The 13,253-nt window shown below is 45.8% G+C and overlaps 1 long non-coding RNA gene across 1 annotated transcript; it reads right to left on the bottom strand.

Moving 5' to 3' along the window:
* Positions 1-3,457: 3,457 nt before the first annotated feature.
* On the bottom strand, positions 3,458-12,953 carry LOC141117513 (uncharacterized). The gene is made up of 2 exons (XR_012237168.1): positions 12,754-12,953; positions 3,458-4,347 (listed from the first exon to the last, which is right to left on the bottom strand). It is a non-coding gene; the product is annotated as an uncharacterized lncRNA (long non-coding RNA).
* Positions 12,954-13,253: the final 300 nt, after the last annotated feature.

The raw sequence follows: 13,253 nt of genomic DNA, 5'->3' as shown, positions 1-13,253 counted from the left end.
AATACCAGATTCAATATACAATCTTTATTGACCACAGACATTATTATTCAATACAATGGTAAAAACATTTAGGAAGGGAACTTCTCACCCCACCACCAGGGGTACCCATACAGATGAATTTGTTTTCAAATATCCAAAATTAATTTGAATAATTTTGGCCACTAGATGGAGCTGATAATCATAAGGTGAAAAAAAACATATTTACTATGATCTATAGTTCCATCTAGTGGTCATTTCCTGGTTTGATCCATGAAGAACATTCGACCTGCAGAGAAAATAGCCTGATAACATTTAATTTTGCTCCATTTACACACAATGAAGCAATTTCTAGACATGCGCAATTGTTTTTTTTCCGAATTCATTCTTTAACGAATTTCGACAAATTCATCTATTCGGAAACATCCAAATTAACGAAAAAACGTTTAGTGAATTTTTCTGAATATTTGTAAATTCGAACAATCATAAATTCGAAAACCCAAAAATGTGAAAATCTGAAATAACTGGCTATTAGTGAACGTAGAAAATACGAATGTATCCGAAGTTTCGAATTATCCGAAATAACGAATGCCGCACCTAAACAAATAAAACCTAATGAATTAATAACAAAAACAATAATAATAATAATAATAAAAACTTTTTATTATTATTATTTATTATTAATTCGTTCCATTCGTTTAGATACAGCATTCGTTATTTCTGATTATTCGTAACTTCGGATAAATTCGTATTCGTTGCGTTCACAGCCGAATTTGAAAGGAAATTCCAACACCGTTAATTTAATAGTTAGTTATTATTAGTTAGTGACTTATTCTTTCGAATTTTCGGATTTTCTTTCTTATTTTCAGATTTTTGAATTTACGAAATTACCAATTTTCGAATTTTATAAATTTACCAATTTATGAAATTACGATTTTTCGAATTTTCTAATTCACTAATTTTGATCATTACGAATGACCCGAAAAACAAAAAAAAAAAGAAAAACGAATGAAACAAACAAATCTTTTAGCAGTGCACATGTCTAGCAGGTTCACAGAAAAGCTCTGCAATTTGAAAAAAAATACACCCCTATGTGTCCTCCAAACCTTCTCTATACATTGACAGATGGTATGCTGTAGAAGAAGACATACAATAAAACATAATATATAACTTTGAGAATATCTATAGACATTGTGATTCTGTTTAATCGTTGGGTCTCTGGATCTCTGTAGTGAGTATGTTGCGCCATCTTGGTGTGGTCACAGATGGAAGACGTCTCCCTCTAGTGTCTGATCTTGGTGCGGTCACAGATGGAAGATGTCTTCCTCTAGTGTCTGATCTTGGTGTGGTCACAGATGGAAGATGTCTCCCTCTAGTGTCTGATCTTGGTGGGGGTCACAGATGGAAGACGTCCCCCTCTAGTGTCTGATCTTGGTGTGGTCACAGATGGAAGATGTCTCCCTCTAGTGTCTGATCTTGGTGTGGTTACAGATGGAAGACGTCCCCCTCTAGTGTCTGATCATGGTGGGGGTCACATATGGAAGACGTCTCCCTCTAGTGTCTGATCTTGGTGCGGTCACAGATGGAAGACGTCTCCCTCTAGTGTCTGATCTTGGTGTGGTCACAGATGGAAGACGTCTCCCTCTAGTGTCTGATCTAGGTGTGGTCACAGATGGAAGACGTCTCCCTCTAGTGTCTGATCTTGGTGGGGGTCACAGATGGAGGACGTCTCCCTCTAGTGTCTGATCTTGGTGTGGTCACAGTTGGAAGACGTCTCCCTCTTGTGTCTGATCTTGGTGGAGGTCACAGATGGAAGAGGTCTCCCTCTAGTGTCTGATCTTGGTGGGGGTCACAGATGGAGGACATCTCCCTCTAGTGTCTGATCTTGGTGTGGTCACAGATGGGAGACGTCTCCCTATAGTGTCTGATCTTGGTGTAGTCACAGATAGAAGACGTCTCCCTCTAGTGTCTGATCTTGGTGTGGTCACAGATGAAAGACGTCTCCCTCTAGTGTCTGATCTTGGTGTGGTCACAGATGGTAGACGTCTCCCTCTAGTGTCTGATCTTGGTGGGGTCACAGATGGAAGATGTCCCCCTCTAGTGTCTGATCTTGGTGCGGTCACAGTTGGAAGACGTCTCCCTCTAGTGTCTGATCTTGGTGCAGTCACAGTTGGAAGACGTCTCCCTCTAGTGTCTGATCTTGGTGCGGTCACAGTTGGAAGACGTCTCCCGCTAGTGTCTGATCTTGGTGCGGTCACAGTTGGAAGACGTCTCCCTCTAGTGTCTGATCTTGGTGGGGGTCACAAATGGAAGACGTCTCCCTCTAGTGTCTGATCTTGGTTTGGTCACAGATGGAAGACGTCTCCCTCTAGTGTCTGATCTTGGTGCGGTCACAGATGGAAGACGCCTCCCTCTAGTGTCTGATCTTGGTGGGGGTCACAGATGGAAGATGTCCCCCTCTAGTTTCTGATCTTGGTGGGTGTCACAGATGGAAGACGTCTCCCTCTAGTGTCTGATCTTGGTGGGGGTCACAGATGGAGGACATCTCCCTCTAGTGTCTGATCTTGGTGGAGGTCACAGATGGAAGAGGTCTCCCTCTAGTGTCTGATCTTGGTGTGGTCACAGATGGAAGACGTCTCCCTCTAGTGTCTGATCTTGGTGTGGTCACAGTTGGAAGACGTCTCCCTCTAGTGTCTGATCTTGGTGGAAGTCACAGATGGAAGATGTCTCCCTCTAGTGTCTGATCTTGGTGTGGTCACAGATGGAAGACGTCTCCCTCTAGTGTCTGATCTTGGTGGTGGTCACAGATGGAAGACGTCTCCCTCTATTGTCTGATCTTGGTGTGGTCACAGATGGAAGACGTCTCCCTCTAGTTTCTGATCTTGGTGTGGTCACAGATGGAAGACGCCTCCCTCTAGTGTCTGATCTTGGTGGGGGTCACAGATGGAAGATGTCCCCCTCTAGTTTCTGATCTTGGTGGGTGTCACAGATGGAAGACGTCTCCCTCTAGTGTCTGATCTTGGTGTAGTCACAGATGGAAGATGCCTCTCTCTAGTGTCTGATCTTGGTGGGGGTCACAGATGGAAGATGTCCCCCTCTAGTTTCTGATCTTGGTGGGTGTCACAGATGGAAGATGTCTCCCTCTAGTGTCTGATCTTGGTGTGGTCACAGATGGAAGACGTCTCCCTCTAGTGTCTGATCTTGGTGGGGTCACAGATGGAAGACGTCTCCCTCTAGTGTCTGATCTTGGTGGGGGTCACAGATGGAAGACGTCTCCCTCTAGTGTCTGATCTTGGTGTGGTCACAGATGGAAGACGTCTCCCTCTAGTGTCTGATCTTGGTGGGGGTCACAGATGGAAGACGTCTCCCTCTAGTGTCTGATCTTGGTGTGGTCACAGATGGAAGACGTCTCCCTCTAGTTTCTGATCTTGGTGTGGTCACAGATGGAAGACGCCTCCCTCTAGTGTCTGATCTTGGTGGGGGTCACAGATGGAAGATGTCCCCCTCTAGTTTCTGATCTTGGTGGGTGTCACAGATGGAAGATGTCTCCCTCTAGTGTCTGATCTTGGTGTGGTCACAGATGGAAGATGTCTCCCTCTAGTGTCTGATCTTGGTGGGGTCACAGATGGAAGACGTCTCCCTCTAGTGTCTGATCTTGGTGGGGGTCACAGATGGAAGACGTCTCCCTCTAGTGTCTGATCTTGGTGTGGTCACAGATGGAAGACGTCTCCCTCTAGTGTCTGATCTTGAGGGGGGTCACAGATGGAAGACGTCTCCCTCTAGTGTCTGATCTTGGTGTGGTCACAGATGGAAGACGTCTCCCTCTAGTTTCTGATCTTGGTGTGGTCACAGATGGAAGACGCCTCCCTCTAGTGTCTGATCTTGGTGGGGGTCACAGATGGAAGATGTCCCCCTCTAGTTTCTGATCTTGGTGGGTGTCACAGATGGAAGATGTCTCCCTCTAGTTTCTGATCTTGGTGTGGTCACAGATGGAAGACGTCTCCCTCTAGTGTCTGATCTTGGTGGGGGTCACAGATGGAAGACGTCTCCCTCTAGTGTCTGATCTTGGTGTGGTCACAGATGGAAGACGTCTCCCTCTAGTGTCTGATCTTGGTGTGGTCACAGATGGAAGACGTCTCCCTCTAGTTTCTGATCTTGATGTGGTCACAGATGGAAGACGTCTCCCTCTAGTGTCTGATCTTGGTGGGGGTCACAGATGGAAGACGTCTCCCTCTAGTGTCTGATCTTGGTGTGGTCACAGATGGAAGACGTCTCCCACTAGTGTCTGGGACGAGCGGGAAGGTTCATCAGGATATATCCAGCCGGGGAGAGAAGGCCAAAGGCGAAAACGGAAAATCCGATAATGGTTCCCTAGGAGGAAGAGAAAAGGGGAGGTACCAGAATGAGACCAGAAACAAGCTTTACACTCACTACTTTACATTGTAGACAAGTGTCATTTCTTCAGTGTTGTCACATGAAAAGATAGAATATTGAACCACAATCCAAAAATGTAACATATTGCAGTTTACCAATCATTAGATGTGGCGGCTGCATTAGTTTTCTTTCCTTTGGTTCCCCCCCCCCCCCCCCCGTTTTCACCTGGTGATCTGGCCAGTAACCCATTTCCTGTATTAGTGAGACACCACTCTGGATGAAGGAACACAGGAGGCACAACGGACAGCAGCATTGTGAGTCTTGAGGGAAGGGGAGTGTTAAGATGAACTAGCAGATTTAGATACACTAACAAATTGAAGCTGAATTCCAGCTCACGCTTTGTAATCAGTTACAGCTATCTTTTTTTCCCCTTTTGGGATAAAGATTTTACATGAATAAAGAAAAGCTGATCAAAGCTGAGCACCCCTGCCAGTGTTAAGTGGTTTGTCTCATCCATGTAAACTGATACATTCTGCTGGAGAGCTTGTGCTTTGGACAAAAAAAACAGACCTGTTGGCCGGATCACCAGATGAAAATAAAGGGAGAGAAAGCCTAAAAAAACCCCAAAAAACGAATGCAGCCGTCATATCTAAGGATTGGTAAGCTGCAATATAATAATATTTTACGTTTTGGGTGTAATACATCTTAAAAGCGTCATAAAAGCAGCATAATTAAAATAACAAACATGTTATACCTGCCTGCTCTGTGGAAACCCCCAACCTTTTCTTCTGGGGTCCCCCGCCAGCCCCCTCCTCTTCTTCTGGGGTCCCTCGCCAGCCCCCCAACCTCTTCTTTTGTGGTCCCCCGCCAGCCCCCTCCTCTTCTTCTGGGTTCCCCCTCAGCCTCCCAACCTCTTCTTCTGGGGTCCCCCGCCAGCCCCCAACCTCTTCTTCTGGGGTCCCCCGCCAGCCCCCTCCTCTTCTTTTGGGGTTCCCTGCTAGTCCCCCAACCTATTCTGGGGTCCCCATGCCAGCCCCAACCTCTTCTTCTGGGGTCCCCCACCAGCCTCCTCCTCTTCTTCTGGGGTCCCCCACCAGCCCCCTCTTCTTTTTCTGGGGCCCCCTGCCAGCCCCCCAACCTCTTCTTTTGGGGTACCCTGCCAACCCCCTCCTCTTCTTCTGGGGCTCCCTGCCAGCCCCCTCTTCTTCTGGGGTCCCCCGCCAGCCCCCAACCTCTTCTTCTGGGGTCCCCCGCCAGCCCCCTCCTCTTCTTTTGGGGTTCCCTGCTAGCCCCCCAACCTCTTCTGGGGTCCCCATGCCAGCCCCAACCTCTTCTTCTGGGGTCCCCCACCAGCCTCCTCCTCTTCTTCTGGGGTCCCCCGCCAGCCCCTTCTTCTTCTGGGGCCCCCCGCCATCCCCCCAACCTCTTCTTTTGGGGTACCCTGCCAACCCCCTCCTCTTCTGGGGCCCCCTACCAGCCCCCTCTTCTTCTGGGGTCCCCCGCCAGCCCCCTCTTCTTCTGGGATCCCCCACCAGTCTCCTCCTCTTCTTCTGGGGTCCCCCACCAGCCCCCTCCTATTCTTCTGGGGACCCCCGCCAGCCCCCCAACCTCTTCTTTTGGGGTACCCTGCCAACCCCCTCCTTTTCTTCTGGGGCCCCCTGCCAGCCCCCTCTTCTTCTGGGGTCCCCTGCCAACCCCCTCCTCTTCTTCTGGGCCCCCCTGCCAGCCCCCTCTTCTTCTGGGGTCCCCCGCCAGCCCCCAACTTCTTCTTTTGGGGTCCCCTGCCAGCCCCTCCTCTTCCTCTGGGGTCCCCCGCCAGCCCCCTCCTTTTCTACTTGGGTTCCCCCGCCAGCCCCTTCCTCTTCTTCTGGGGTTCCCCGCCAGCCCCCCAACTTCTTCTTTTGGGGTCCCCCCGCCAGCCCCAACCTCTTTTTTTCAGGGTCCCCTGCCAGCCCCCAACCTCTTCTTCTGGGGTCCCCCGCCAGCCCCCTCCTCTTCTTGGGTTCCCTGCCAGCCCCCCAACCTCTTCTTTTGGGGTCCCCCTGCCAGCCCCCCAACCTCTTCTTTTGGGATTCCCAGCCAGCCCCCTCCTCTTCTTCTGGGGTCCCCCACCAGCCCCCCAACCTCTTCTTCTGGGGTCTCCTCCCAGCCCCAATCTCTTCTTTTGGGGTCCCCTGCTAGCCCCCCAACCTCTTCTTCTGGGGTCCCCCGCCAGCCCCCCAACCTCTTCTTCTGGGGTCCCCCGCCAGCCCCCCAACCTCTTCTTCTGGGGTCCCCTCCCAGCCCCAATCTCTTCTTTTGGGGTCCCCTGCTAGCCCCCCAACCTCTTCTTCTGGGGTCCCCCGCCAGCCCCCCAACCTCTTCTTCTGGGATCCCCCGCCAGCCCCCAACCTCTTCTTTTGGGGTCCCCCGCCAGCCCTCTCCTCTTCTTCTGGGGTCCCCCGCCAGCCCACAACCTCTTCTTTTGGGGTCCCCCGCCAGCCTCCACCACTTTTTCTTTGGTCCCCCGCCAGCCCCCAACCTCTTCTGGGGTCCCCCGCCAGCCTCCTCCTCTTCCCCCACCATGCTCCCCATGGAAAGCTGCTCTATTGACACAGACCGGGTGACTCTACCCTGCCCCCTGTTCCCTTCTTACAGCATTTGATTGACAGCAGGGGGAGCCATTGGCTGTCGCTGCCATTAATCTGCCCAGGGAGAAGAGAGACAATGGCGAGAGCCACCCGCTCTCCTGCCCATCACTGGATCGGATCGGGCTCAGGTTAGAAAAAGGGGGTTGGGGGGATTCTGCAGCACAGAAGGTTTTTCACTTTAATGCATACAATGCAAACTTTTAGGATCCTTTCACACTTGTGCGACTCGTCCTGCGACTTGGGACTGCAAAGTCGCATGACAAGTGGAACTCCATGATTTTCAACAGTACCGTTCATATCTGTGCGACTTCAAGTCGCAGCGACTTCTAAGTAGTCCCCGCAGTACTTTGGTCCGACTTTGAAGCGACTCGGGGTTCATAGACCTCAACATTACACGGGCATTGCTTCACGTGGCGGCAAAATCGCACGACTTTAGCGTCGTACGAGTGTGAAAAGGGGCCGAAGGCTTTACAACCACTTTAAATATCACCTCCAAAGCTGCGATTGCACACGCATGTAGGAGCGTTTAGGATGGGTCTTTAGTGATTCAGATTTCATTGATTCCAAAATAGATTAATATGATGGCCAATGGAATCAATGAATGCCCAAGCGATTGATGCACCTAAAAGCGTCTAAACGCACGTGCAAAAACACGACTTTAGGTGCGATTTTTTTAAGCTGCTTTTTTCCTGCCAGAAGCAAAGGCATCGGGGGAGGGGGAGGGGGTAAAATGTCCTTATAAATGAGGTCCATTGTATTGGGGAGAAGGACGTTCTATGAGGGTCTCGGTGAGGATGAGTCTCGAGGGGGGGGGGGGGGGCAGAACGATCGGATCTGAACACACAACAAGGACAGTAATGAGTTCTGAGGAATCATATTGTTAGGGAAATACTTTTTAGTTTTTTCTTCTTGCGGACAAATCTTGGCACATCATGAAAAGAATTCGGAGCGACCTTTTCATCCGAGTGTGAGAAGCGATTCTGAATAAATGTCATCGGTGGTGGGAAAGGTTTATGGAGGAACCGCTTCCCCTCTCCGGCCATCAAAGACACAATTCTGCCTCTAGTCCCAGAACGAGGTCATCTAGAGCCCGGGGTGAGCTGCCAAACCCCCCCCCCCCATATGTATGATTATGTGTCAGCAAAAATCCCCCCCCATATGTATGATTATGTGTCAGCAAAAATCCCCCCCCATATGTATGATTATGTGTCAGCAAACCCCCCCCCCAATATATATGATTATGTGTCAGCAAACCCCCCCATATGTATGATTATGTGTCAGCAACCCCCCCCCATATGTATGATTATGTGTCAGCAAAAATCCCCCCCCCGAAAAAATAAAAAACGAGCACTATCCTGCATGCTCCCCCCTAAGCATAAATCCTGCTTCCTCCCAGTACAAATCCACCCTTCTACTGAAATCCCTCCTGCAAACCTATGCCCCCCCAACACAAATCCCCCCCCCTGAAAAAAAACTACCCCCTCCAAATCTTTGACCCCCCCCAAGCACAAATCCCCCCCCAAAAAAAAACTTCCCCCTTCTAGCACAAATCATCTCCCCCCCCACTCCTAACATAAATACCTCCCAATCATCCATACTAGCCTAAATCCCCCCCCCCCATATGTATGATGATGTGTCTGCAAAAATCCTGCCCCCCCCCCCCGAATAAAAAAATTGAACGCTAACCTGCATGCTCCCCCACCTAAGCATAAATCCACCTCTGTGCAGCGGGCGTGCACGTGCACACCCACGGTACCTATTGCACGAAATGATGTCCAGGTATGCTGTTTCGCACAATAAAGCCGCCCTGCTGCAGTACATATGCGGTGGGTGGACTTCAAGTGGTTATTTTTTTTTCACTCATTTTTTACAGGATGGGAAGTGAAAGAAAATCTCCACAATGTAGACATGTGCACTGACAAAAAATGTGTTCGTCTTTGTTTTAATTTCATTTATTTTTTTGCTTTTTTCGGAAATTCGGAAATTCAAAAATTTGGATTTTCATATTTCCTATTTTCTGAATTGCTAATTTTCGTATTTCAGAATTCTCAAAATTTTTGAATTTACAAATTTACGAATTTTCTAATTTTCTAATTTCTAATTTTCGAATGTTCAAATATTAGAATTTCTGAATTTTCAAATGTTCAAATTTTCCAATTTCCGCATTTTCAAATTTCCGAAATTTCAAATTTTTTGGAATTTGACAATTTGGAAATTAAAAAATTCGAAAATTCTAAAATCTGAAAAAAAGAAAGAAAATCAGTAAAATTCAAAATAATAACTAACTAACTATTACTATCTAACTATTAAATTATAGGTATTGGAATTTCCTTTCAAATTTGGCTGTTAGTCAAAATAACGAATACAAATGTATCCAAAGTTACGAATTATCCAAAATACTGAATGCCACATCTAAACAAATAGAATGGAACAAATTAATAATAAATAATAATAATAAAAAGGTTTTATTTATTTATTATTTATTATTATTAGATCGTTACATTCCATTCAGGTTTTCAAAATTTCAGATTTTCATTCTTTTGAATTTTCAGATTTTCATTCTTATTTTTGGATTTTCAAATTTCCAAATTTTCAAACTTTCAAATTTATGAAATTTCCAAATTTTCGAATTTCTGAACTTCCGAAATTTCGAATTTCCGAAATTCGGAAATTTCGGAATGAACGAATTTGCCAAAATTTGTTAAAAAACTAATTCGGAGCTGAAGGAATTGCACATGTCTACCGCAATGGACTCAAATAAATATTTATTCCCTCCTTTATACAAAACAAGTCAGAAAGTTTTGTCTGTAGACAGAGCATGATAAACATTCAGCAATCCTGAGAATGAATGCGGTTAGGACTTATGAAAGAAGGAAGCGATCGTTACAGACTCCGGAGATCGATCTGATTTATTATTATCGCTCTTCACGTCTCCGATAGCCAATAACTTTCCTTCATCTGTTCCAGCGGCCGGACTGATAATCTCCTAAATTCATCATCAACTGTGTTAAAAGACTTTAATTTCTTCTTATCATTTTATTTCTTGTCCTATAACAAATATTTACAGTGTTTTTTTCATCTGTATTTTTATTTATTTATTTTTTTTTTAAATTGAATTATAACTTTCTTTCTTATGATTTTATTTCTTGTTCTTTTATTCATCTAATTGTTTCTTTATTTAATCACTATTTATTTCCTGTTATCATTTTATTTTTTGCTCTATAACATTTATTGAGGGTGCTTCCTGCACGGGAGAAATAATCCGCATTATATTTATACTTCTAAAACTGCAGCAGAAACCTTTGAGGTCCTCTTCACACCAACAACAACAACAATGCACATTCGCTTGACCTGCTTATGAATGGTTAATTGGACTAAAAGTGTTACTAAACTCACAACAGTAAAATCAGGGTGTATCTGCAGTAAAGCATGCTTGTTACACTCACTGTGCAACCTAAGGAATTAATCCTCTGCATTGTGTATAAACGCTGTGTGATCTTTCTTCTCTGATCCTCCCCTCCTTCCGCTGTCCCAAATCTATCTGCTGTTACAACAGAGCATTTGGAGTCAGGCTGCACATGCTCAGTTTGGTGTGTATTGCTAGAGAGTTTTTTATTTTTCTTCTTGGGAGATTGCATGTGATCAGCACAGGGCCAATCAGCACTGTCCAGACAGAGGGGGGGGGGGGGGATGAAAACTCCCCCTACAAGCTGTAACCAGACACTGATAGAAGTCACAAGACTGCTATATACTGCTGATGAGAAAAGGTATTTAGCAGTTTATATTTACTAAAATAATTGCATTACCATGTTCTCTGTACTGTAGGAGATCAGATATAGTGAGTGCAGGCTCCTGGGGAGACCAGATATAGTGATCACAGAGTCCTGGGGAGAGCAGATATAGTGAGTGCAGAGTCCTGGGGAGATCAGATATAGTGAATGCAGGCTCCTGGGGAGATCAGATATAGTGAGTGCAGGCTCCTGGGGAGACCAGATATAGTGAATGCAGAGTCCTGGGGAGAGCAGATATAGTGAGTGCAGGCTCTTGGGGAGAGCAGATTCAGTGAGTGCAGGCTCCTGGGGAGAGCAGATATAGTGAATGCAGTCTCCTGGGGAGACCAGATATAGTGAATGCAGGCTCCTGGGGAGACCAGATATAGTGAATGCAGGATCCTGGGGAGAGCAGATATAGTGACTGCAGGCTTCTGGGAAGAGCAGATGTAGTGACTGCAGAGTCCTGGGGAGAGCAGATGTAGTGACTGCAGGCTCCTGGGGAGACTAGATATAGTGACTGCAGAGTCCTGGGGAGAGCAGATATAGTGAATGCAGGATCCTGGGGAGAGCAGATATAGTGACTGCAGGCTTCTGGGGAGAGCAGATGTAGTGAGTGCAGAGTCCTGGGGTGAGCAGATATAATGACTGCAGGCTCCTGGGGAGACCAGATATAGTGACTGCAGAGTCCTGGGGAGAGCAGATATAGTGAATGCAGGCTCCTGGGGAGAGCAGATATAGTGAATGCAGGCTCCTGGGGAGAGCAGATATAGTGACTGCAGGCTCCTGGGGAGAGCAAATATAGTGACTGCAGGCTCCTGGGGAGACCAGATATAGCGGCTGCAGGCTCCTGGGGAGACCAGATATAGTGAATACAGGCTCCTGGGGAGAGCAGATATAGTGAATGCAAGCTCCTGGGGAGAGCAGATATAGTGAATGCAGGCTCCTGTGGAGAGCAGATATAGTGAGTGCAGGCTCCTGGGGAGACCAGATATAGTGAATGCAGAGTCCTGGGGAGACCAGATGTAGTGAATTGCAGGCTCCTGCGTTTAGTAACACTTTAAAGCTGATACAATACTGTGCAATGCAAAACACAATTGTCTGTAGTCACAACAATGTAACTTTGTTATAAAAAAGGAAATCTTTTTGTAAAATGTTACAAAATAAGATACATTTTTAATGATTACATTCCAATCATTGGGTCTGGAGCTTATTTTGGAAATTAGGAAAAGTTGGCAACTTTCATAGCCATAGGGCTCCTTTAGATTAGCAGTTGGTGGGGGTATTAAAAAAAAACCTGCATTGGTTATTATACAGGATTTGTCATATTTTTATTAGCATACAGTATTTATCATATTTGTATTATTATTATTATTACTACTATTATTATACAGCAATATTATTATTAGCATTACTACTAGTGTTATATAGGATTTATAATATTAAAATAGTTATTATTAATATTATTATCCTGGTTTTATAACAATATTATTATTTTACAGGATTTATAAAAATATTATTATTTTACAGGTACATTATTATGAATATTGTTGTTGTTGTTATTAATTATTTTTATTATACAGGATTTATAACAATAGTATTATTTTACAGGTTATATTTTTATTAATGTTGTTGTTGTTATTATTATTATTATTATACAGGATTTATAACAATATTATTATTTTACAGGTTATATTTTTATTAATGTTGTTGTTATTATTATTATTATTCAGGATTTATATAGCGCCAACAGTTTGCTCAGCGCTTTACAATATAAAGAGACAGAACAGTTAAAAAAAATAAAATTCAAGAGTTTTAGGAGAAAACCTCCTCCGGAGAGTCTTAATATGGGTGTAATTGGGGTACACTGCTTGGACCCTGTGGAAGTGGGGGGGGGGGCACACCCAAAAACTTGTCCTGAAAATTTGGATGTTAGTGCGAATATAAAAAGTATTACAGACAGCCCTCAATATCCAGGTGAAAATAAAATAAAATTGACTTACGAGAACTCCGATGTTTTTTCGGGGGGGGTTGCTGTGCCGCCATCTTAGCGCTGCGTGGGTGGCGGCGTTCCGCGGTGGGTACCGCACAGACACCCCAAGTACTTTGTACATCCCGGCCAGCATAGTGATGGGAGTTGAGTACAGATGTCCCTGTCCTTGTACCGCTCTGTCCTCAGTGAGAGTCAGATGGAAGCAGACCAAGTGATGGGACCAGGGGGGGGGGGTCCTGAGGGACCTCCCCGCCCCCACCACACAGGACAGGGTCACCTCCTTCTCCGGGTTCACATTCATTAGAATTGAATTTATTTTACAGATGTATGATGGAGGAGGTGGAACCCCCCCGGGGGGGGGTGACATGAATAATGACAATCACCATCTGACAGATTGCCTGATAAACAAATTAAGAGCAATGAGACCGAAATCCAATTATAATCAAACAAAATACATTTATGGTGGGGGGGGGGGTCACGTGGGGGTGTACAGAACACGTAAGTGGCGGG

Source organism: Aquarana catesbeiana, linkage group LG13 (genome assembly GCF_042186555.1).
Source record: "Aquarana catesbeiana isolate 2022-GZ linkage group LG13, ASM4218655v1, whole genome shotgun sequence".
Taxonomy (NCBI): Eukaryota; Metazoa; Chordata; class Amphibia; order Anura; family Ranidae; genus Aquarana; species Aquarana catesbeiana.
The sequence above is the reverse complement of the archived record's forward strand: the minus strand, read 5'-3'. Positions and strand labels throughout refer to the sequence as shown.